This window comes from Phaethon aethereus (assembly GCF_964289735.1).
Source record: "Phaethon aethereus genome assembly, chromosome: W".
Taxonomy (NCBI): domain Eukaryota; kingdom Metazoa; phylum Chordata; class Aves; order Phaethontiformes; family Phaethontidae; genus Phaethon; species Phaethon aethereus.
Window position 1 is genome coordinate 3,091,709 of NC_138581.1, and position 23,319 is coordinate 3,115,027.

Consider the following 23,319-nt stretch of genomic DNA (forward strand, 5'->3'; position numbering starts at 1 on the left):
TACGTGGTTCAAATCTAATTCCTACCAGCTTCTATCTGACAACTTGGATTTAGTTCAGGCTGAGTCCAGATTGCTCCAACTTCACCCTTTCCTACAGCCACGTTTGTCTCTGTTCTCCTCTTCCAAACCCACTATACCTTCCACCAACCACAGCTCTGCTGAAGTAGATGATCTGCCCAAAAAATTCACATCCAAAACTACTATGACTTCCCTATCTAAAACCTTGAATGCATATGCCAAATCTGGCAGGAAACTTCTTGTAATCTAGTAATTTTAAAATAGAAAATGTAAGTTATGCTCTGACCTAAAACATTTTCCTTCCTCCACAGTGGAAAAAAATCCAGGAAAATCCAAATCCTTCCCCTTAGCCTGACCACTTCACAGTTACTTTAATCTGTGTTGGTGAGAGATTCCCCTTCTACCTTTCAAAAAAGCTCAGGCTTTTCTTGGGAGTCCATTCAAAATAGTATGATCAGGGAAAAAAAAGCAGTTGCTCAGTAATTTACATTAAAGTATAATTGGCATGCTTGGTGTTTGCAGTCGCACTTTCCAGAACAGCAGAAGTGAGAAATGTGCATCCAATTCTGCCTCTCTGAACTTCCTGACACCAAACTTGGTGACTTAATAGGTGAGGCTATGACACAGGAAACACCCAAAAAAAAATATCCAAAGCACTTTCCCAATCACTGTAGGATACCACTTCCAGCTTGCTGCTACCATGTCCAAAAGAACCTAGTTTCACAAAACCCCACCACTAGCAGAGCGTTGTTTGCAAAGCCCATGTGTTCTCGTGTTTTCTACTAAGAGCACCGAAGGTGTGCCAAACACAACAGCTACTCCTGCTCCAGCTCTTGGTTTCATTCATACTCTCAGCTTGATTATTGCTTGAAAATCATAAATTCAGTCATTCGTTAAAGAAGACTTGCTGTCTTCACTGAAAGTAGGAAGAAGCTCTCCCTGAGGTCCCGCACATGGCTGCACAGTGCTTGGGTCCCTGAACACACAGTACATGCAGGCTGAGACCAGCTTTGCTAACCAGCCTAGCCACAGGAGCTCCTGATGCTGGCTGGTGCTCAGGCTCCAGGTGAAGATGGTTTGAAGTAGCTGGGAAGCCAATTTTGGGATTACTCGGCACGCTGAGGACATCTCAGTGAGAGACCCTCTCCCCTGCCATTTGTGAATGCAGATCCCTGCTCTTTCTTGCAGTAGTGATGGTGGTTTTGCCCCAAGGCCTTCAGCCAACATTTTCTTTTCCTGTGCTGTAAGGCAGCCTGCTGTGCTCTATTAACCCATCTGCCTTCTGTCCTGCATCCCAAAGGTGCTTGGCAGCTTTTCAGTGGTACCATATGTAGAGCTCATAGGGCCAGCTTCTGTCCTCAGATGTATGTGTCCAGCTCCCATTGGCATTGTTTGGAATTTTATGATTTAATCCAAGGGCAAATTTTGGCCATCAAACAGAGGCACTTTGGGATGCCGACGGATGATAGATGGTAAAAAATGTAAACTGTTTTAGTCATTATATTTTCAGCCATCATTTTACTGTCTATTACATTTAACTCAGGAAGAAAGGACACACATACAAACATTGGCTACCCGTGTACATCAACTGTTATTCAGCAGTAGAAACATGGGGCTTTTGGATCCAAGCCTTGAAGGCAAGGATGCTTCAAGCTATACTTCCAAGCCTGTGGATAGGTACTCTGTAGAGCAGACTGATATTTAGAGGCTTAGAGTAACCCAAACTTCACTGGGTTTAATGACAATGCAACCATTTAACTCATCCAAATGTTTGTATTGTGCTTCACTGCCTTGTGCATCATGTGGCACTATACTTCAGTCTGCTCTTTTCCAAAATGCACTGATATAAAAACCTGAAAAAATGTCATTTATGCAAGGCCCCTGAGAGTTTTAAGCGTTACTTAATGTGACTATTATATCTAAGATACCTGTCTCATTTCTTAACTTTTAGGAGAAAGTTAAGACCTTACTTTATTTATTAACTTAAACAGTCCATTAAAATATAGATTGAGAGGCCTGAAGGGTAAGCTTCTGAATTTAGAAATGTTGTCTGTAGCCCTTTATGACATAAAAGTAATTATCGCAAATACAAAAATGAGAAGAATTTATGGACCTGTTAGCAGAAGCTTTCTGTGTGCCAAAAGAGTGATGGCATTAACTATTAAGACTGCGGTGATGGTAACTCACTCACAAACACTGATTATTCCTTTACAGCCTGGCACTTAGCCAAGGTAAAGCAAATTTAAAGGTAAGTTGTACAGTCATACTTTTCTTCATTCTAATTCATGCTACTCTTAAAAAGACACATAGGATTCTTAGTGATTGTATTTCACCTCTTTGTTCTATAATTAGGCAAAAGAAAACAGAATGGGAAGAAAATGTCAGTGTATGCAACATAACTGTAATTTTCTGTCCGAAGAAGAAAAACACAAAAGAGAAGTGTATGTACGCACACATAAATAGATCTTTTTTATGGAAATCTCATTAGAGAACTTATAGCATCTGATTAAAAAAAACACATGTAAAAATTGTCAATGAAATTTGGTCACCAAGTTACATTGAGGGGACAGCAGCCTCCCATTATTCTTAGGATGTGAGCTCTACCAAGCCCCAGTGGCCACAGACTCCCCATGTTCCTGAGGCATTACAGACAAACTGCCTGGAGAGATAATGCAGAGAAATCACAGAATCATTAACGTTGGGAAAGACCTTTAAGATCATCAAGTCCAACCGTCAACCCAACACCACTATGCCCACTAAACCATGTCCCGAGAGTGCCACATTGAGACCCTTAGTACAAAGTCAAAAGTTTCACCCCTAAAATAAGACAACCAAGAGTCAAGGCACACACCAACCCCCCAAACCTGTGTCTATTTTTGGCTCCCGGGGATAGCACTGAGCAGAAGATAACCTTTGGAGCTAGAGAACAAGGCTGGCACAAGACCAACTATGGCCCAGACAAGCATGTGAGCTTCTTGGAACAGCTGAACGTTATGGAGAAGAGGGCAAGCAGGTCAAGGGGAAGGTGAGGGATTATATGACAGGATTGCTTGCCATAACACAGAACTGGACTTTAGGAAGTTCTTCTCCCACCAAGCTGCTGAGTTACAGGAAAGCAATGCATGCAAAGCACATCTGACTCTGCTCTGCTGTGACAATGAGAAAAGGGTCATAATACAAGGGAACCTGCAAGTATTTTCCCAATCAAGTATCTTCATACGTCTCAAGAGGGAATACTGATTTTGCTGATTAACATGAATATATAATAGGCTCACATTTACAAAGCAAAACATTACCTCCCTGAGAGGAGGAAGCTATTAGAATGCACTTATAAACCATAGCAAGTGATAAAGCAGTTTACAGTCCACTGTGCTAATGAGATGCTCAGCTGGCAAAGTGCACCATCATGCTTACAAATCATTTGTTTCAGTGACACTTTGGATAGCAATTTACAAAGAAGCAAGCATTAAAACCATAACCATCGCCACTTCATCATTTTTAACTCCGGAGTTTCAGGAGCTGTGCAAGTTGCAGCAACAATAAATGTTAGCGGCATAGTAATGGTGGATTATTCTTTTCACCATACAAAGTCATTTGGGTGTCAGGAGCGTGTAGATTTTTGACATTAGAGTGTCGAGAGTTCAGTAACCTTCTTTCCATAAAATGAACATACCAATTAAACTAAATAGCATCATAGCAGATCTGTAATTTGTAATTTTAGGATCTGTTCAGAGAAAAGACAGTATAGGTCAATGAACAATTGAAGGCCCATGGCTCAGTCACCTCTAGTTCATCTGTCACCTCCATAATGAGCAGTACGGAGCGGGAGGAGACAGAGAAGGAGAAGAAAAGCTGCTTTGGAAGGTACAGTTTTAAAATTACTAATGACGAAGGAGCAGCACAGTTCCAAATCTGAACTATCACAGTAGACACCTGCTTGCAAGGGAAGGCCTTGGAGAGACACAGCCCCTGGCTCAAGGAGAAAAAAGGCAAGACGTGTGGCCAGGACAGAACGGGTAGCAAAGAATCCCATTGATGTGCATTACTTCAGGCTTCCCCCGCACCCTCTGCTTTTACCCCCCTTTTAATCTATTAATTCTCTCCCCTGCACTTGCATGACTGCAGTGATGACTGTGCTCTGTCTGCCTCTCACACTGCTAATAGACCTCAATATAATAACCAAGTCAAAACTTCTGTGACTTCAGGTCACAGCCCTGAAAGTGAAACTATTTGAGATTCATTTGAATATTACTTTAATAATCTAATTTCTGCTGCCCTTAAAACTAGTCAAGCTCTAAGCTTCTGGCCTCTTCACCTTCTCTTCCCGAGAGATGAAGAGATGGTTTATCTTCCTCCAGGTTTCACAGGGCTCAGCAACACAACACACTTCTAATTTCTCAAGTCTTGGCTGGAGCAGCACTTTTGCAGTTCACCCACCAGCAAAACATTTAACCAGAGCAGCTGCCTCACTGGACTACTTATAAAACTTCAGTAGTTACTATCTTGTGAAATATTTTGTCTAAGTGCAAGGCACTAGAAGAAGCACAAAGAAGGTACCACCAGGCAAGAAATCGCCTGTAGCCATGCAGCTGCCTGGCCTCCGGTGCCGAGCCGGAGCACGCCTGGCTCGCACAGACATCTGGCAGAGGAGGCCCCCCATCCCACTTGCAAGACACCCACAAACATCTGAGAATTACACCAATAGCAAATATTTTCTAGGAAAAGCAGCTCCACTTAAACAAACATTTGCAGTGAGATCACTTTAGCATATGAGACAATGGTAAGAGCAAACATTGAGGATCCAGGAGGGAGGGGAGTCCAGATTTCTGGATCACACCCTCAAACAACTTCATAGTCTACCTCCTTCTCCAAAGGCACATGGGGAGCACAGCATCGATAACCTACAGAAGGGACTCATCACTGCTGGAAACTACCAGCAGTACACGTCCAGCTCTGCTCTCCCCTGCTCAAAGCAAGATGGGGTTTCCACTACCCCAAACACACCGTGGAGCGCAGTTTGGGATCCAATATTGCATATTGGTAGAGATGAGGCATAGTCATGAGCCTCCATTAATCACACTGTAGTTTTTCGTTCTGCTCGTGCAAGCATTAGACCAAGTTTTATTTTCTTGGTCAACAAAGGAAGGAAGTTTAATGGTAACATTCTTCACCTGCTTACTACCAATATGCATACACTGCAGCTTTAGTCAAGCCCCTGCATAGGCTCTGGAGAGGGATCTCTGGCACTGGGCACCACTGCATAAGCTGCCTTGTCACTGTAGTTATTTTAAGTCTGAAAGGATTACCTGTCATCTAGGTGCAGACTACAGCCATCACTCCCAGTCTCGTCTGACGAGTCAGTAGAGAAGGTCTCGGTTTGGGATCCTTTTTTCCTCCTGTTGCCTTTGATGCTGTAACTGAAAAAGTCTTTTTCTGCATCTCTTTGAAACCGCAGTCTGAAAATAGGCAACTCCGGTGACAGGTGACACAGACATCCCCCATGGTCTCAGAGTGAAATCCAGCCACACAGGCTCTATGTTGACAGGCAGGTACAGCATAAACAGCATCCAGGGGCTATCAACAGCAGCAAAAACCAATGAAGCAGAAGACTAATCCTTGGCAAACCTTTTCTTCTTGGTGGCTTTTTGAGCAGGCTTGGGCTTCATGAGGAAACAGTGCATGAGAGCAGGTGAGCGTTTCAGGCTTGAGGTTTCCCTAAGCACCCCACCATGCTGCAACAAGCGGGGACACCAGTCCAGGGCCAGCCTGCCACGGGGTACCTGCAGGAGGTTACAACATGATTTTAGTTTGGGGCAGGAAGGTGGCTTCTGGCCATACCCACTCCCAAGCTTTGGTTTGCATTGCAGAGTGCTCTCGGGGCATGGAAACTAGATTGCTTTTGGTTAAAATTAAACAGAAAATGAGCTCCGATTGCTAATGGGACCAGAGCAGAAAGAGTCTGAGATAAGCTCTCCCTCAAACGTGCAATGTAAAGATTGAGTCCTCAGCACCAGCTGTCTCGCTCTTTAGACTGGTCCTGCTGCCTGTGAAACTCCTCTGCTACAGAATTGAGCCTATTACCCAAGGACTAGACTGGGAGCCCCAGGTCATGCGAGTCACAGTGTGGTCCTTTTCACTCAAAACCAGTGTCAGGGTACAAACTGATACCGCAGGTTCCCTGGGATACCTCTCGTTAGAGGAAATATGCCCACGAGAAATACAAATGGCCACACTTGGAGGAACTTCTCTCCATACCCTTTAACAGCAGCCAGAACTTACCTTTGAATACCCCTGAGGTGAGCTGAAGCGTAAACAACTTCATACTGCTGTCTTGCTAGCAAAGTATGCAAACACCTCTATCTGCTCCATCTTTGTCTTGTGTGCTGCTGTTTGTTCATATTTGAATTACTACTATGCTCTCTCCATTTGCTCTGGGTCTTGTGTTCTTTATGTTTACCCAATAAGCCATTTATTTCAGATTTCATTTAGTTGAGTCTGTAACAATGCTGTAACTCTGTATTGCAATAAAAGCTATATACAGCCCACCCACACATGCGGGGCCTTACAACCTTGTTCATGCATAATTCTTAGGTTCAAAAGACCTAGCATGAGTCAGACACACATTGAGAAAATTATGCAATCGCATAATTCAAGAGCAAGAAAACCTAGTAAAATGGGTGAGCAGGTTGCGTTTTCCTATCAGTTCCCAGCTCTGCGGTCGTTCTTTACATAGCTGGGCAGAGAGGAGAGCAAAAAGGTCTTTGTCCCTCAGAGCTTCTTTTCCCCAAATGCCCTTTGCTAAAGCCTCTGGTGCTTAAAGGTGGAGAAGAGAAAACATCTGGTCTCCTCCAGAGATGCCCATTCTCCCACTCACATAATAAACTTGTCAGGTCAGCCAGAAATAACATATTGAAACTCAGAAGAGAAATAGATGGAAGCCATGTAAAAACAGTTCCCTGTTCAACCAAGTGCTGTTATATTAAAAGGCTCTATTAAGAGAAATGATACAAAACCCAAACAGGTAGAAAGCGTTCTGTCATCACACCTATGAGAGACCCAGGACATGCAGTCCAACAGGCAACGGTGCAGCGTTTGTACAAGGTACAGCTTTCCCCGGGATCTGCGGAATGCCTTGGGAGCCCGCTGCGCCGGGGAGCACAGCAGGGCAGAGACGTGTGTCTGTACGCATCCACCCAGGGTACCTGCGCGTGCCCTGAAAGCCCTTCCTCCTGGAAGGACAAATGGTAACTTCTGCACACTGCTGCCCGTATAGGTAATTCTTCCTATTGCCAAGAAAATGCTTCCCTCCAGTTATAATCAGTTAAGTAGGAAAAGTATCTTTGCATTATACAACCTATAACACAGCAGGGACGTTCGAAAACAAAGCACCAAGACCAGCTGATCTCTGTATCCCGCAGACTACTCACTGTAATACGCTGTCATCATACGCACAGGAGCAAACCAGCTCTAAGAATAACTTATGCTTCTATTCCAATTATTCCAAATACTGTCAGCCATAGCAAACAAATACAAAAATGTTTAGTCATAGACCTTACACTGCTGCAAACATCTCAGATACATTAATCCACAAGTTAGCATGGGCCAGGGAAGATTTCCCAATTGAATGTGAAAGGAAGAGGAAAAGCAGGCGTGGGGAATGCGGTTATCCAAAGCTGGATATCAGAGTAACACCACTATCCAGACTCACATGCTGCCATTTGAAGCAATCAAGACCTCAATTTTTTTATTTCATTTAAAATACTGTATTATTAACAGGCTACATTGGGTTATAAATATTTGTTATACCAGTAAGGAAAACTTAGAAATAAAACTGCCCCAGTGATTAATGCTGTATACAAGTAGAGAACAGGAGATGTTTTCTAGTAGAGAGAAATTTAAAACAACATTAACAGGAGGACAGGGCAGTTGAAGAGCTGGGAACACCCCGGCTGGTTGGACTTTCAGGAACCTGTTTGATAAGGAAAATAACCCTCAAACTTTTTTTTTTTATCCCTCTGCAACATCTGGCACTGAACATGTGGAAGAAGGGTCCCAGACTGGGTGGGCAGCAGATCTAACCCAGTGTATTCATAGAATCACAGGACGGTTTGGGTGGGAAGGGACCTTTCAAGGCCATCTAGTCCAGCCCCTCTGCAGGGAGCAGGGACATCTGCAACCAGAGCAGGGTGCTCAGAGCCCCGTCCAGCCTGACCTGGGATGTTTTCAGGGATGGGGCATCGACCACCTCCCTGGGCAACCTGGGCCAGGGTTTCACCACCCTCAGTGTAAAAAATTTCTTCCTTAGATCTAGTCTGAATCTGCCCTCTTTTAGTTTAAAACCATCACCCCTCATCCTATCGCTACAGGCCCTGCTAAAAAGTCTGTCCCCATCTTTCTTCTCAGCCCCTCTCAGCCCTGGCAGCTGCAGGAAGGTCTCCCCGGAGCCTTCTCTGCTCCAGGCTGAACCCCCCCAGCTCTCCCAGCAGAGGGGTTCTTGTGCTTGACTGACAGATGCTCCTGCTGCTGCCTGCACAGCCCCATGTCTGTCTGTCCGCATCCCTGTGCAAGCCCCAGGGCAACCCCGACCTACGCTGCTTCGCAGAGCAGCCGTAGAAGAAAGTGATACATCTGCAGGCTGCAGTATGAGATGGCAACAGTGGGTATTTAAAGAATATTTTTCATCCTCTTTTGAGTATAACTACTTACTTTTCCCTAGTGACTACGTGCTCAGTACAGTTAGAAAGTGCTGAAGCCGCATGTTTTTGGCATGGATCATCTGAAAGTCAGGTGCTTTACATAAACACACTGCGGACATTTGGCCTACAAATATAAAAAAATGCATCCAAACACTTGTTAAGGGTAAGTGGTGTGCAGTGAGGACCAGCCTTACAGCCAGGGGCACAGAATTAGTTTCTAAGGTGCTCACCTAAATAGATCATTTAAGTTTAAAATAAAAGATTTGTTTCAAATGTAATTGATCTGACTTGTGCTGGCAACATGGACAGCCTCTGCCACAACACACGGCTCATCCAAACTGATCAGCAGGCACCTCGTTTTACTCAAGTTATCCAGCTCAGACCGTGAAGGATTGGGCTGTCAAAACCTTCAGCAACCCGTCCTCAGTGTGTGTCAGTGGTAGTAATGTAAATGTATATTTACGTGGTGATGTTATTAAAGGCAGGCAGGTGAAGAAGAGGAAGAAAAACTCTGGAGTGAACTGTTTCACAGACTCCCAAAACCAGAGACAGTTGCATCAAACAAACCCTAACAGTGGAAACCTGAGGCTGAAATAACCATCTTATCTTGCCTGTTACTGTGTAAGAAGATCCTTAATTGTGGTCAGGACTGCAGTATCTTTACTGCTCCCTAATGCTTAAGTCCATCAAACACGGATCAAAAAAAATCAACCCCCTGAAATTGCAGCATCAGCAGTACGTCGTGTTTCTTGAACAAATGCCTAACGCACTGGAGTGAAGCCGTCACCCTGGCTCCCATGAAGGAGACCAAATACCTCGTCACTCACTTGGCAGCAGAGGATCCCTGCCCCTCAGTCCGTACCTTCCCCTTGCACCTCCCAAAGTAAATTTGGATGACGCCCAGAACGATAAGCGAATATCAAACGTGAGCAGGCCCTGTGAAGTCAACTGACCGATGAATCAATAGGAACCTGGGGGGAAAGCTGTTGCAGATGAGGAGTTGTGGTGAAGGTATTGCAGAAGAGCTCCTCGTCCGCAGTGCAGCTCTGCCTAAGCACTGTACATGGTTCCCCAGCGGCACCGAATACCTGGGCAGCTAAACAGGTCATGAATTTAATCGAACCTGACCAATGCCTGTCATTAAAATACAAGAAAAGTTTTCAGGAAAAGTTAAGATTTTCTGTTCCAACAAGAAATAGTTTATCCTGTTTCATAGCTCAGATTAGTTTGTTATTCCAATTCAAACTGCATTTTAGCAATATTTATTAAATGCTTGTAGGGGAGGAGAAGACTTATTTTATGGCAAAAATAACTATGAATATTTAAAACCACTTTTTGACACTGGAGATTCTTTACTGCAGGCAGATCTGCTGGACTGCAGGTCATGGACTAAGCTGTTCTATAACAGCTTTCTGTGGAGAAAACACTAATCTGCAATGAAAGCATCTACACATGGGAGTGGGTAGGATGTGAATTTTATGCTAACATTATATAATTCTGGAACTACAAGCAGAGAAGGTTCATGTTCTCCCAACATGGAAATGTGCTCAATACATTTCACCTTTTAGGGGTATTATACTTATATATATATATATATATGTATATGTGTCCAGACACATATATAGAGAGGACGTTAAGGGACAAATCACTCCCTGCTATATCAAAATTCAACTGTTCCATCAACATAATTTAATTCTGAGCTACACAACATAATTTAGACAACCGTTCAAGTCATGATTTAAAGACTTTGAGTGATGGAGAAGCCATCACAGCCTGAGGTAAATTATCCCAACAGTTAATTGCATTCATTGTTAAAATTGTGCACATTATTTTTTCTCAATTCATCTTGCTCTGGCTTCCAATCTGTGACTCTTGACCCCTCGACCCTGAGAACTTGTCTGAGACGACAGACTGACATCTGCCTTCCAGCACAGATCAGCACCAAATTCAAGCAGGAAGACAAAAGTATCAGAATGCAGCAAAAGCTTCTTATTGCCAAAATTATCTTCAATGAGTTTTGTAAAACATACGAATAAATAGCACTAAAATGTTTGGTTGGGTTTGGGTGTTTTTCCCTCTTTTTACATGGAGTTTAGGAATCACTTTGTCTTTCTGCATGATTCAATATCACCTCTTTACCGAACTGAAATCTCCTCCAGTGTTTTCACTAAAATCCCTTTTGAAAATCCCATCACCAAATTGGAAGGAAGGTTGGGCTGACTTCCCTGCCTCTGGTAATGCTAATTCCTGTGTGGATATATTACTAATTCATCAGTGCCAACGACTATTTAGCCCAGAGGGTCACAGAACTACTTCTAAAGAACATATTTTTTCTTTTGCCCTGGGTGCAGAACAGATTGTGCCAAACGGCAACATTTCCCAAAGATTTCCCAGGATGGGAATTTACAGGCCCCTTTAGAGGTACATTTAACTTCCTCTTGTATCCTCAACATTAAATGTTTTTTTTGGAACAAAGTGGGAAGGTTTCCAACAAGTCTGTAAAACATATGTTTGTTTGCCCAGTAGTATTACCCTGCCCACTTGGATCCTGGATCCAAGAAAGAGCTTTTGTCTGAAATGGAGAAAGAAACAAACTCTCTTCTGTCAGTACGAGGAGGTTTGTCGTGGGTGGCTGATTAACAGTTTTGTTTGAAGCCCCTAGTTAAAAATATTGGCAATACCACCTTCATGCTGTGTGGTTCCTGGTAGTGAGATATTTTAGAAAAAAGGAGAAAGGAAGGATCTGCTATGACAAATTATAGGTATCAAAACTGCAAAGACTTTTATCAGTGGTTGTAAAGCAAATAGGCGTAGGTTCAATTTTGGAGCACCTCCAAATTTACTGCTTGGCCCTTCAAGCTTGCTGTTGCTTTTTTAGGGCACTCTGTTGTACGGTCTGTAAGGCAGATACGAAGAACCATGTGATAGTATACAGTGCGTAGGAGAGAATAAATGACTGCATAATGTTTCCTGGTGGTTTCTGTACTAATTACCGCTTTTCTTTTTTTTCCTTTGTTTTTTTTCCAACTACATTGTTCCAAGCTGATGAAATTTTCTCTTGCAAAAGTTTTCATGACGGTTTCCTTTTAAACAATGTAGGAAAATATATATTTTAAAGCTATAATTATCCAGAATTGATGCATGCAACAAAAATTCAGCTTCACTTCTCTGCAATTCAACTTTCAGCACTCTAGGTGGAAAGCATTATCATATCATTTACTCAAAAAAAAATTTTGAAAAGTAATGTAAAGAAGAGTCCCCAATAACAAAACTACCTGTGACACTTCTAGCTAAAAAAAGTTTCTGATACTGTATGCCAGTTGTCACTACGATCGGACCCAACGGGTGCTGGGGTTGTGCTTGAACAATGGGAAACCCTCAGGAGAGCTGGTAAGAAAGCTGTGATCACCTTGTTCAAGGCTATCGCTGGCTTACCAATATTTCAACAATACTATGACTTCTTGGCATCATAATGCGCTCTCAGCCAGTTTTTTCACTTGAGCTGCTAGCAATAGGTATTATTTTCTTCATTTGCCTAAAGAAATTATTTTAAACCAGCAAATAAAGCAAAATCTGATTGGGATTTGTGTACTTCTGGATTAATGCGGCTCCAAATTCCAACAGCTTTGGAGCAGTGCTTTTTTAGCACGGATACACAATCCCGCTGACAGCACGGTCTCCACACTTTCACGTGTAGTGTTGCCTGTGACTTTTGTACTCCAGCACATTTTCTTTTAATTCTTTTAATAGCAAATTATAACTGATGCCTCAGTTTCCCAAGAGTAATGAGGGATTCCAAGGTGAATGCAGCATAAAAAACAACTGCTTTTAGCAAGAAGTTAAATCCATGAATGATGTGAAAGATGAATATCCTAGTTTATTAGCTAACTCCACCTGCTCAAAGTTTGTTCCAGGATATTTGCAAATAGATTTACATTCTCATCAAATGCCACATAATTTCAGGCAGATCTCTACTAGCTGTCTGTTCTGTTCTTCCAGCACATGCTAAAGAAGGAAAGGTTAATACCAGCGGTTACTGCAAGCTAAATAGAAAATAGGTTAACACTTTAATATAATGAATCCAATAGAAGACAGTGCAGTAACAGGAATGCATTAACTAGTCTTGGGATAACATCCTCAGACACCAAGCTAGGTGATGATTTCTCTGTGCTGCAGCCTTATTCCAGTCCCTGATGCTGCAGGCCAGGCAGTCACTGTCCTTGGGCTTGCAGACAGGGTTTTGCTCTATTTGCCCTACCAACCTTGTCAAAGAAGTGAAGAGATGTGGGTAGGCAAGTCAGAAATTTACTTTCCTCCTTACCAGCATCAGCAGGATATATAAATTTCTGTGTTCCTCCTATTGACTGGAGCACTTGACTATCATATGCCCCTTGCTGGGGCTAAGAAAATGGGACTCCAGCAGAGGACAGATGATAATTGATGCTGGTGAGGAGGGGAAATACTAGCTGGTGTCTTCAGAGCATTCTAGCCCTACCACAGGAAGAACCAGCACTTTCTGCTTCCTACAACACTTTACACAGATAATTGCCTTAAAGACAGCAAATAGCTCAGACCTCAGAGTAGTGGGGACTGTGTAAGCAGCTTCAGAGGTAAGAGAAGGGCTTCATTTGATATTGCCCAGCACCTGACTCTACGACAACCAGCCAGAAAGAACAGTTTGCAGCTTTAGACCTTAAAGGGCAACACTCAGATCCCCAGTGCAACATCTGAAACATCTGCCCTGCTCGCAGGGACGTGGAGCATCCCCAGCTGATTACGGCCTCTCTCTCTGCACGTCCCCTCCTCTCCTCCCTGCACTCAGCTTTGAAGATGCCACACTGGGAAGCCCAGTGGAGGACCGCTCTGATGCTGCCTTCAAAACCAGCAGCTGAGGGGTCAGCAAGGGACAGTCCACCCAACGCCAAACCAAATAAAGATGTCTTGCAACACAGCCGGCACACAGCAAAAGATAAATTCTGGCTGAGGTCCAGCAGAGACGTGTCTCAGGGGCAGGGGATCGCCCCTGCAGAGGTAAGCCAATGGCGCCAGCATTCGTTTCAAGGGACAAACAGAAATGGTGTCTTTAAAGCATTACACATTGATCCTGCTATAAAGGAGCAGTCACTATGGTGTACTGTCTCAAGCAATTCAAGAGAAAAAGAAATAGCCATTGCTCCAATTATTGCTCCCGCAGTGGACAGGCCCGTTGAAAGGATCTGCCAGTCCAGCCTATGCTTCATTGCTTGGTTGCATCATCTGCCTAAAAACATATGGATTAAGAGCTCTAATGCATGGTCTGGAGATGAATGGGCAAAAACCCACTTTCATTTCAGGGTGAATATTATCCCACGCTAATCTTCTTCTGTGATGTATTCATAGACATAAACCAAGAAAAAACCCTTTAGAATCCCTTAATTTCAGAAAAAAAAAAAAATTTTTTTCTTGGATCTTTGTTTCATTTTGCTTTATTTTATTTTGCTGATTTTTGTATGCATGAGTTTGCATTTTTGTATGCACGCCTCTACATGGCAGTGAGGAAGCAAGGATTCCTACCAAAAAAGAAAACTTTTTCCTCTCTTGTACTGGAGAATATTTCATGAACAACTCCAAGAGATAGGAGAGGGAATAAGAGCAGCCGCCAATGGGAGCTGTAAATACTTTTATAATAGCCAAATCAGACTGCTTCTGCTGAAAACTTCCAGCTGTGCAAAGGTCTGTCATCTCGCTGCGAGTGACTTCAGTGTGTGTGAAGACACATCCAGCAAGAGGTGCCAGTTTGGCAGTGACAGGCCACGCCATACCAACCGGCGCCTACGAGGGGTGTTTGTGGTTTCCCACTCTCTGGTCAGTGCCACGAGGTGCTGAACACGAGATGCATTTGCTGAACACAAACACTGTGGCTCCTACTCAGAAATACCAAGATAGGAGGAAAGTTTGGGAGGGCTGAGGCACCTCTCTAAAACACACCGAATTCCTCTGGGTTCTTTTGAAAATCCCATTTTATCAGTATGGCTGCACGTCCCTCTCCTGACTTGGGAGATTTTCACCTCCTCATTGCCGGATGAGGCCATCCTGCAGATTTCCTGATATCCCAGCGTCCCAGGAAGCCATTGCCTGGCAGTTCTATATCCAGCTGATGCTGCTCAGATGGGAAATGTCTCTCGCTCAGCCTGCACAGAGCCGAGGAGCTGCAGCCCTCACGCAGTGCCAGGCCCTGCCATCAGGCAGCTCACAAGCATCCTGGCGTCACTCCCTGGCAGCAAGTTCCAGGGAGACCCAGGAGGAAGAGGGAACAAGCTCCCACACTTCTCCTTCAGCCTGGGGCAGGCACCCCAACTCTTGATAATTTAGAGTCCTGTCTCAAGTCTGAACCAGCCCTGCCTGGATTTCTAATTTTTCCCACAAAATGTTGCTGCTCTATGTAGTTAAAACTTTAAGAAAAACCTCAATTCAGTGTGCTCTAAAGCCTGTGGTTTAACAAGCAGACACCATCTTACAGATTATTCGACAATGCTTTCATTAATCTGAGTATTCACATTTGTGTGTATTTTTGTGTACCTCGCATAAAAAACAGAGTAACTTCAAAAAAATGTAGGACACTTGTCACTGGTACCTCCTGATTTTTCCTATAGGGCAGGTTTTCCTTTGCTGTTGTCCCATATGGGATTCAAAGATGAGGCTTAGTTTATTTTTTTTAAGAAGGATGAAATATGGCATGGGTGAATGCCCTGCGGTGCATTGGAGCATTGTTTTTTCTATGCACGCATATGCACGTTTCTATAATACTGCAAGCATGCAAGCTAATGCAAATTATTAATTGCCCATTCTCTGTTTTACATGCCCACGTCTGGCAGACTATAGGTCATGGTAAAAGCATAAAGCAAAAAAGATGAAAGGTGTGTGTTGATTACCACTCAGAATTGAACAGGCTGCCGATCGGTAGGACCGTAATACCTTATAAAGATGATAATGATTCTTCCCCCTCCTTTTCCATCTTCATAAACAAGCTCAATTCCATCAGGTTGCATGAAGGGCTTGAAGAACAATGAACAAACATAATCAAAATTCCAATATGTTTGCATTAAGACTGAAATGAGCAGTGACATACCTGCACTGTTTAATGTCTATGCCTTCTGTCTTGGAGTAAAGAAAACGATATATCTTTCTCATCAAAAAATGAAGAGGAAGGGCAATTAATTATTCAAGGCTGCTTCTTACTAGAGACCAGACTCAATGCCCAGGCCAACGAACTGGAGCTGAATATCTGACACGTGTTCCTGTTACCAGGTCACCATGGCCCAACTTTCTGGCTTATGAATTTCCATAGAGAAACCAATGCAATATTTTGCAAAGTAGATGTTACTTGGAGTTTCTGCTTTATGATCTGTTCTAATCACAAGCTGAATTAACCACTGATGTCCCTCTCACAGCATTCCTTCTGTGAGATCATATTTCTCATCACTGAAGGCAAACTCACCCCCCAGCACAGAAATCAATGTTGAATCCTCCATTGTTCATACTTGCAAGCTCTACCTTTCCTTCTCTGCTATAATTCTCATCCACAAAGGACTCTGAGGGACGGTGCCTCCGAGCACCTCTCGAAGCACTGGAGGAGGCAATGCTGGCGAGTTTGGTCCTGGGAGTGCTCCTGTCCAGTTTTCATGAACAGCAGATGCTTGTCCTGTGTTTAGGAGGATTGCTTCTACAGGCATCTGTGCCTTTACACTCTCACCCAACCCTATGCTTTAATTGTCATTCAGCTTTCAAGGTTGTCCCATGGAAGGCTGTGACTATTTTTAAAACAGTTGGCCTCAATACACCAATACTGAGAAGCCCATCTGTGAGACAAGCCTTGGACTCTCACTCTCCACCTGCCATCTCTGAGACACCCCAGGCAAGGCTTAGGTTGCGACCATCGACAGGACGGCACCCAGCTCTTCATCCTACTTGCTCTTTATACCACTCCATTACGGTCAGAAAAGATCCCTCCTGCAGCTGGCCCTAAGCATTCATTACCCACCAACCCCTCACACTGCCACAGCCCCGCGTGCTGGGAATCCTTCTTCAGGCTCTTGAGCCTCTTTGAATGCTGACAAAATGCAATCAAGTCCCCTCTTCCCTCTTTTGTCGAGGTGGCTCCTGGAGCCTCTTTTCCTGGGTTCACCCTCCTAATGCCTCGATAAGCCTTGTAACACTGCCTTTACACTTTGGTGATATTGTGAATATCCTTCTTTAAACCCACCGCCCAGTGCTGGACATGGTATTTCAAATAAGGTTTTACAAAGGCTTTGTATAATGAAACCATTATCTCTCCTGATTTTAACTAATCCTCTTGCTTATTCACCGTAAGACCTGATTAGCTTCTCTTGCATCTGCCACACACTTGGACCTTTACCTTCTAATTATCACATGCTTTTATCCCCAAGTCTCCTTCCTTTGCTGTGTTTGCACATCTGTTATTCAAAGCACATTTTCCTTTCCTTCAAGCTTCCTCACCTTACTTGCACATGCATTGCAATTTCTAGGACTGTGTCCCAGATCTAAGGGTCTTCTTAAAAATGCTTTCATTTGACAGAATAGAAGTGTTTCAAACATGAACTTATCAACACCACGTTGTCTTCCTGAGTCTGCAGACAGCCTACAACAATAATTCATTCCCTTCAGCACCACCTCACTTGTCCCGATCATTTGTTGACTTCAAAGCTTAAATACAGTGATTTAAAGGTCAACACTCTTAGCTAGTCACTTAACCATAATTTTAGCAGAATTTATTCTGTTAACATACTTCTTTTTCATCTCAAATTGCCTCCCCAGAGGTCAGGAACCCCATCTGTCTCTACCCTTCCAAATCCTCCAGCTGCGATTTCACAGTGATAAATTGTCAATACAAACATTTTTGGCATATTAAGAAAGCTGAAGTGTTCGGCACAGTAAAACAAATATGACTGAAGGGTCTACAGCACTGATCATGTCATACAGTTGTCTATTTGGTTCATTAAAGAATATCATGTTTATATCTAAATAAAACTACCCTACAATTTCCATTTGCTGCACTAGCAAGCTGCAGAGCTCAGTCTCCTGAACACAACCCTCCTTGGGTTTCAATTATCATTGCCTGAAGGGACTGTTGTCGTCACCAGGGGTGACCTCTTCCACGCTACCAGCCACGCAGCTTCACTTGGTGACCCTGGCTATAAGCCCAATAACTGCTAACTGAACTACGGTCTGTGTTTCAGAAAAGTACGTGATATTCAAGTAAAGACTTTGGGAAACAGATACTCTGAAAGGGGGTAAGTCATTCCAATAATTACCCTCACTGTTAGAAACAAGTGCCTTATTTCCAGCTTCTGTGTCATTTACAATCCATCTTTGTATCCCCTGCATAAAACAGAAGTATTTTTTGTTGAATACGCACATACATGTATACACATGTACAACTCCTAAAGAGAAAAGAGAAGACAGGCTCAAAGACACTGCGCATATGAAAAGCTGCATAGCTGCCAAGCCTCAGGCTCTCGACATTGCCCATCTTTATGGAAAATGGCCCCAGCTGAGGGAGCTCTGAAGGCAGGACCCTGCCGAGTCCCTTTTCTATGGTCATCTGTAAAACCATCAGGTCAACAACCATCCACGCAGTGTGGATCCATTAAAGTGCAGCATAATTTAACTCAGCCTCAATGTCTCATATGGAAAAGCGCAGATAAAATGGTAATTATGTGACAGTCTGAGACAGCAAGGGAGAGTACTCAGCAGAGCAGGAGTGCCCTCACAGTCTCACATTCCTAAAATGTGCCAAAAAAAAAAAAAAAGGGCAAGAAAAATCCTCACTGGGAGGATTTATATCAATTTCAGCAATGCAGTTGATGAATTATTAGCTGTTCATCCTTCATCTGTTAACTCATTCCATCAAACAGCTGCATCAGATTAGTCAAACAAGACTTGTTTTTAGGGACTCCATGGCGGGACACGGTTGCCACCGCCCGCTTCCTGCTCAGCAACGCGCTGTCTTTTCTCAGGAACCGATTCTCGCTGTGCTTGAATGGAGTTGAGCCAGATGCCGGTAGCTTTTTACTTGCCTTAAATAACAAACACCGGCTTTCATTCACTGCTGTCAGACCTTGGCATTAGCTGAAGTCACGCAGAAGCCACCTGTGAGGGCCTCAGTTCAGGTCACACCGTTTACCTGTGAGCATCAAAATATGTGGCGCTTGGCTGCATGCAGCTTGTTTGCTGGCTTGTTGCCGGCTACAGCCTTGGGCTGACCACCCCCTCCTCCCGCCACTCTTCAGTCAAATTACACAGATGAAACATAAAACAGAAAATTCAAATTACTGACTGGAGACAAAAGACTCCTGGCAACGAGTGATGAGGATTTCAGCCACCTTCAAGAATGACCAACACATGAACTCACATGCTCATGTAGCTCCAGGTCACCTCTGGAAACCAATTCAAGACAAACCGATCAATAGTTCTCCAGCACAGCTATAGATGGTGCATGGCTCACCCCATCAACCTCTGTTTTTAAGAAAGTTTCATAATAACTAGCTCTCAGCTAAACTGCACTTTGACATTTATTATCTCCAACCAAACACACCCATTAGTCTCTGACAAAGTTTGCTGTTGACAAAACATTTAAGGAATCGGTCAACGGCAACAGAAGCAAGTCACCAGCGCAGAAAGACCTGGTGACCTGCGCACAGATGCTTTAACATAACCAATGGCTCAGCACAAAGCCATTTTCCAGAAATCCAACCCAATACTGCAGAATACAGTTGCATGGCACGATTGTCTCCCCTGCACACCAGTTCTTCTAGAAGGACCTAGAGAGGGATCATGGTGGATGATCTGTTGCATGAAAGCTCTCTGTACAACACTGGAGTGAATGACAAAAGACAATAGTGACTAAGAGTACCAAAACTAAATAATCTTGGAGTAGGAGAAGTGAAATTATCTTTGGGAATGGCTCTGGGGGTAAGACTGCTGTGCTACCAGCCAGGAAGGATACTGGAAAGCTGTTGAGAACACAAACAAAAGCCTCAAGGCTAATTAGAGAATAAGAGAAAAGCTGTAATATTCTAACTTGTCAGAAAGAGATTAAGGGGTAAATAAGGATAACTACAGAGGACTCAAAATTAATAGAGGACTTCTCAGTTTAGCATGCAATATGTTGTGACAAGAACCAGCAGCTGGAAGTTATGTCCATAAAAGAAAGTATGGTACAAGTTTTCAAGAGTGACAGTAATGTAACCATGGGACTAGGCCAGCAAGGACTGTGGTGGGTTCTGTATTGACAGCATTCATTTTGTTGGCATGGGTACTTTTTTATTTTTAGTAACATCATCTTTCACCTCAGCACACCTATTGAACTGGAAGAAAAAAATAATACTGCAGCCATTTTGTACTCTGTCCTGCCCAAGGGGTCAGACCAAACAGTCGCAATGATGCTGCAACATCATCACCCATCAACTCGCCCCCAGGAAAGTTTTGTCCATCACCCAAGCACTCAGAAGCTTATTTCTGAAAACAAGGGTTTATAGCTTTTTTTTTTTCCCCCAAAAAGAAACAAGGAAAATGTTATTCCAGTTTCATGTTCCATACAAACGAAACACTTCTGAACCAGGAAGCAAGTCCAACAGTCCACCCTCAGCAATGCAGCACACAGCAGAGCTGATCCTATATGGATGCGGGAGGAAACCTTCCTGTGCTCAAGACACCGCTAACAGGACGTCAGTCTGTGTGTAAGATCTATTTGATTTATACAGATAACTCTTTACAGAAATAAATCAGAGTAATGTTTAATTTCTCTCCCTCTTCATCTCCTAAGCGCACATCATATCGGTGTATCACCTTTACTCATTAAGAAGCAGTCTCAGATACAAAACTGATTTTATTATAGGAAGTCTTTAACTTCAATAAAAGTAGAATAAATGCTTCTGAAGAAACTTTTTGACCCTATAAGGACATGCTATTACAGTAAAAGATTGGAGCTGGCCCTGCCAAGTGTGCACTAAGTCTATTTGTCTCAATGTGGTGGGTTAACCGACTCATAGCAAGTGTGATCCCACACCAGGACAGAAAGAAAAAACCTGCAAATTACAAAAAAAAAAAAAAAAAAGAAAAAAAGCCTCCATACTGTCCCCACACTGGCGGGCGCTGCTCCAGCCTGCCATGCCACCCAGTCCTGCTGCCCCTGCTCCTCCTGGAACACTGCATCTAGCGGGGATCAACTCAGCTAAAGGTCAGTTTGGTCTCTCTGCTTAAGTATGAGCAGCCAGGTGGGTTTATAACATTCCTACGGAGGTGATGCTGAGCCAGCTGTCCTCCCCATGGCACCTCCACGCGAAACCAGACATGCCTGCAGCCCCACTGACCTCACTTTCGACAGCCCAGTGCTAATACCTGCTTTTGCGCTTGTGCCTTGTAGACCTTAGGTAGAAGCACAACTCCCCAGTAAACAGCATCTCATCCCCTTGCCTCCCTCCCCAGTTAGTGCAGGATGCTGCAAACTGCTTCGGCATTGGCTCCTTTCACAAAACAGACTTTCTTTAATCTGCATCTTTGTCCACACTGCATCCAAGGAGGATCTTTGCTTACAAAAAGGCTTTTTATTGTCTTGCTGTGCTAGGTAATAGTCCTCCTTTTTTTAAAAACCCTACAAATTAGGAAATGCTTTCAGATACAGTAGGATTTTTTTTTTTTATTTGTTTCTGCCCTTGTTTGCATCAAATTCCTGAATCCTGGCAGTCATCAGATAGCCAAAAGAGACTCCTTTTTTCATAAGGCAAATTAAAAAAAAAGGCACACATCTCAAAAAACCCAAGATTTGTAGTAGCACATTATGAGGGAAAAGAGATCACTGCTAGCCTCAACGAGCCTTAGACTGTGATTTTTGCTGAAGAAGGTTTGCCCTCTCTCACCTTCAAAGTCACTTCTCCCTGCTCTAATTTAATGGAATTAAAAAAAACAAACAAACAAACAAAACCACAACATCATTTTAAAGAGTCTATCACCTGGAGACTCCAGTGTGGTAAGAGGGCTGCCTTGCATTATAAGCAGTGCCTGCTGCAGCAAGCTAGCACACACAGAACACGGCACAAGCAATATTTTTTCTGTAGAAAGAGAAATAAAAGTAGCATGAGAGCCAGAAGAAGTTTGAGAAGAGCCATCAGGAACTTTAGTGTCTGCCACCAAATACCCAGTTTCATTTTAGATAGGCCGAGAAAGGCAATAGTAGTGCTGCTCTGAAAAGGGCATCTCACCACTCATCACCGTCCTTAAGGTGTTGATGTTCAGCATGTGTTGAACCTTAACACGAGAGCCATGAGCGAAGCTACACATATGCTCTAAGTACTTTGTTGTGTGTGCGTCAAATCTCTTCAGGAAATTCCCACCCACCTCCTCCTTCCAGCCCCCCCATAGCTCCCTTACATTTCAAAGATCATTGCCATTAATTTTGGACAAGGACACTAGATGCAAGGATTTAGACCTATGATTGCACCTGGGCAGTATCTCTTCTCCTTTTTTTGACCCAGACTTTCCCCACTTCAACCAAGAGATAGGAAGGCCAGGTGTGTGCAGTAAGGAAAGGCATCCCTGTTTTGCTACAGGACCCGCTGCATAAAGAGCGTGGCTGAGCATCCCAGCCCCTCTCCCCTGGCCTGCAGAGCTCTGCCCGCAGCATGCAATAGCCACGACAGTTTCCCAGGCACTGGCTGCTGCATGGTACCTGGTTCTATGTATATCCATTCATAAAAAGGGAACAAACATGGGAATGACTTGAGGTGAAAATAGAGGTAAGTATCACAACAGGAGAGGGAAGAAATAAATCCCAAAATATCAGGTTAGTTTTAGTGGACGATTTTACTTATATGCTGCAATGATCACTTACACTGAACTGGAAACTCAGCTGCTACTGAAAGATTGAAGGATTGCAGCATTCCTCTGACAAGGTGTGATTTAAGGATGAATTTTATTTTTCCTAAGGAAACTTGATATTTTTCAGTGTTTTTATTTCCCCCACCCCCAAGTTAAATCATTTGCTTTATTTCCCACGTTCTTAATGCATACCTGCTTGGCTTTCTCAGATTACAACACTCTGAGAACAGAGGGTCTCTGTATCTTATATGGTGGACTTAAAGTTTCTGTCTGGGTTGGGAGCAGGAGGAGAAAGGATACAACAGAGTCTCAGAAATTTCTGCTTTGGCCAAACAGCGTCCAGATGTGGTGGGCTGACCAGAGTGTGAGAAGTTAAAGCCGCCATTGGGCTCTCCCAAACCAAGGCCTAAGTGGGACTCATCTGCTCTAATTCATGTTGAGATGTAATCAGAAACTTTATCAGATTTATGGCTAGATGCTCTAGCCCCAACCAAGGAAGCATTCTGGCAAGCGGACTGCTGCCAGGTCCTGTTTTCCCCCTTTACTAGAAAGCGGCTTTGGCAATATTATGCTCTGAAGACCCTCTTTGCACAAAGGTAATTTTCAAGAGCCACTTAAACATGTTTTTGGCTGCTCTGTGCTGTCAGATCAGAGCTAAGGAGACAGAGCACACCAAGAACCAGCGTGTGTCAAAAGAAGTTGACTGGTGCTCACTGCCAAGACTGTGTGG